Source organism: Humulus lupulus, chromosome 5 (assembly GCF_963169125.1).
Source record: "Humulus lupulus chromosome 5, drHumLupu1.1, whole genome shotgun sequence".
Lineage (NCBI taxonomy): Eukaryota > Viridiplantae > Streptophyta > Magnoliopsida > Rosales > Cannabaceae > Humulus > Humulus lupulus.
In genome coordinates, this window is record NC_084797.1 from 216,023,887 (window position 1) to 216,027,055 (window position 3,169).

At 28.1% G+C, this 3,169-nt stretch overlaps 1 non-coding gene across 1 annotated transcript; it reads left to right on the top strand.

The window, feature by feature from the left end:
* Positions 1-702: 702 nt before the first annotated feature.
* LOC133781003 (small nucleolar RNA R71) lies at positions 703-809 on the top strand. The gene has a single exon (XR_009869803.1). It is a non-coding gene; the product is annotated as a small nucleolar RNA R71 (small nucleolar RNA).
* The last annotated feature ends 2,360 nt before the right edge of the window (positions 810-3,169 follow it).

Consider the following 3,169-nt stretch of genomic DNA (forward strand, 5'->3'; position numbering starts at 1 on the left):
AATAAACATGATTATGACAAGTGTCACATTCTTAATAATTCTATCTAAATCTTAGGTTATAATAAATATATTTCTGGGACCAGTAATATTAATTAAACCTTATGTTATAATTTATATTCTTAAACTATAGGTTAAACTTATAAAATCCATAACTGTTGCTATGAGTTTCCAACTAAGTCCCGGTTTGAACCAAAATCCACAGAATCTAACATACTACAAACTAATACTAACTACTACTACATCTAGCTTGCTAAGTAAATATTCTGGGACACTAAAGGTTTCTAATAAGCATGAAGAGCATTGGCCTCCTCAGAAAAGGCCTCTTGGTAGGAAGGACATGATTGGGCATTATGGCAAGGACTAGAACATATAGAACAAACATCTTTTCTTTGTTATATTGGAGAATTTATAGTTTGGCTTATGGCTAAAGCTTCTACTTTTCTCACTAATTTGTCTAAGGATGTTCTTAAGTCTAATTCATCTTTTACTTCATACCTTCCTCCTCTTTTTGGTGAATTAGTTGACCTAGACCTAGGATCAAAATAATTCCATTGTTGTGAATTGACAGACAAATCTTCAAGGGTGTCCCAAGCCTCTTGCCCTCGAAATTGTAAATTTTTTCCAGAATGCATAGATTGAATCATTTGACGATTAGAGTGAGTTAAACCATCATAAAAATATTTTACAAGTCTCCATTTTTCAAAACCATGATGAGAAAATTTTAATATTAAATCTTTAAATCATTCCCGACATTCATAAAACTCTTCATTATGTTTTTGAAAAAACTCAGAGATTTCTCTCCTTAGACTACCAGTTTTAGACATAGGAAAACATTTCAGCAAGAATTTATTATAAAGTTGATCCCATGTAGTTATAGACCCCATGGGAATGGAATTTAACCATGCTTTTGATTTGTCTTTTAATAAAAAAAAAAAAGAAAAATCTTAGTTTGACTGACTCATCAGAAATTTTTTGAAATCTAAATGTTGAGCAAATTTCTAAGAAATCTTTGACATGCATGTAAGGATCCTTTCTATCTAACCCATAAAAAGATGGCAATAATTGAATGATTGATGGTTTAAGCTAAAAATGGGTAGCAGAAGTGGTAGGAAAAATAATACACGAAGGACCATTAGATAAAATAGGTGCAAAATATTCAAGTAAGGGTTTTTTAGGCACAATATTTTCATCAATAATATTTCTATTAATATTAGCAATTGGTTCCATGATGCTCAAATTTTTACTAACACTTTCAATTTCAAATAAAGATAAATGTTTTTTTACTAAACGATTTTTAGAGTAACATTCCCAATGATGCATACAATTTTCACAAACAAGGCAACAAAGATAATCCCAAACGAACAATTTTCTGATGTGGAAGATCAGTTAAAATCGCAACTGCAGAGCATACTTAGAAATTTTAGAGATTTCACAACAATGTAATTTTTATGGTTTACTTGTTCCCATGCTTGTATGATTCCACTTATTCGCACACTACTAACAACTCCCCGATGTTAATTAGTATAGGTGGGTTGTGAATTCTGTTCAAATTTCTTCTAAGCAAAGATTGCTTATGGTGAAAAGACAAGATTAAGTTTTTTTTCAAGTATTTTTTCAAAATTAAACAATAATATGACCAGAGAAAAAAAATAGGACAAAATAGATAATGTTAACTAAAATTGAACAAGATTTGGGAGGCATAGCATGCCATCTACCATAACAAAAACAAAGTAAAAACTAGGAGGCAAAATGGACATCAACTAGTAAATAAGGTAAAAAGAAAAACTAGGAGGCACAAGTGCCATCAACTAAAGAAAAGAGTTGGGAGGCATAGCATGCCATCAACCATAAAGAAAATAAAGCAAAAACTAGGAGGCAAAAATTGTCATCAACTAGTAAATGTGAACAGAAATATAACAACAAAAATAAATAAAGGAAATTACAACAAAAGTTAGGAGGCACAAATGTCGTCAACTAACAAAATGTAGCAAAATAAAAATGTTACAGCAAAAGTAAAATAAAACAAATAAGTAAATTAGGAAACACAAGTGTCGTCAACTAAAAAAAATAATAATAAAAAGCATAAGTATAAATAGATATATATAAGTAAATTTTTTATGAGTGGTAGAACTATCCCAAATTTTCTTCTTATCTTTTTGTTTTTCTAGTTTTATATTTTTATATAGTGCAAAAACTAAAATAACTAGTTGAAGAATTCACTGACCTTGAGAAAAAAATTGTTTCTTTTCTCGCAACTTCTCGGTAACGACGCCAAAAACTTGATGGACCCAAAATGGGTACGTTTTAAATATGTAAATCACAAGCGTACGAATCGTATATATAGTATAGAGTTCTTGTAAGCAAGGATACCGAACCCACATGAGTTATCTAAAATCAAAAAGAAATTATTTTAAACCAAAATTAAATAAATTTTAACCTAGCTCCAAAGATTGATAAGATTTAATGTCAAGAAAATAAAAGATTGAAAATAAAGCTATTTAAGAATAGAAAAACAAACCAATTATGATTTCTAAATAAGTTGTAAAAGAAAGATTATTAAGATACTAGAATCCACAAAATGTAAGTTAAATAGTATTTATTAGTATATTGATTCTCAAGTATTAGTGATAGTTAAAATAAATCAAACTATTACTTTCCAAATAAATTTATAATTTAAGCACAAATTATTTCTAAAAATGTAGGATTTTTCTTCAATTTTCAAAAAATTATAATTTCAAAGTATTTAATGTGAATCAACCTAATAAAAAAAATCAAATAACATTATTAATAAGGCAAAACATAATATTTATGTTCCAAGTATGGGATGTGTACAATTTAATGACACATCTTACACAAAGAATATTATGTTTTGCAAAATAAAGAACAAAGTGTAATATTACCTAATAATCCAAAATTGTAGCGCACCAAATTTTTTTTATTTAAATATTGTGCTTTATTTTATTTAAATTGTTAAGTGTTGAGAATTGTTTTATTTGTTTAATTAATTGTTAGAATTGTTTGGTAGAATTTTTTTGTGAATTTAATTGTTAATTGTTTATTTATTTATTTTAATATGTGAATAATTAAATTTTGGGTGAATGCACCAAGGTACATGGTAAGTAGTGATGCACTTAAGCAATTGTGTGTGTGCATGTGCATGGTTGCATGG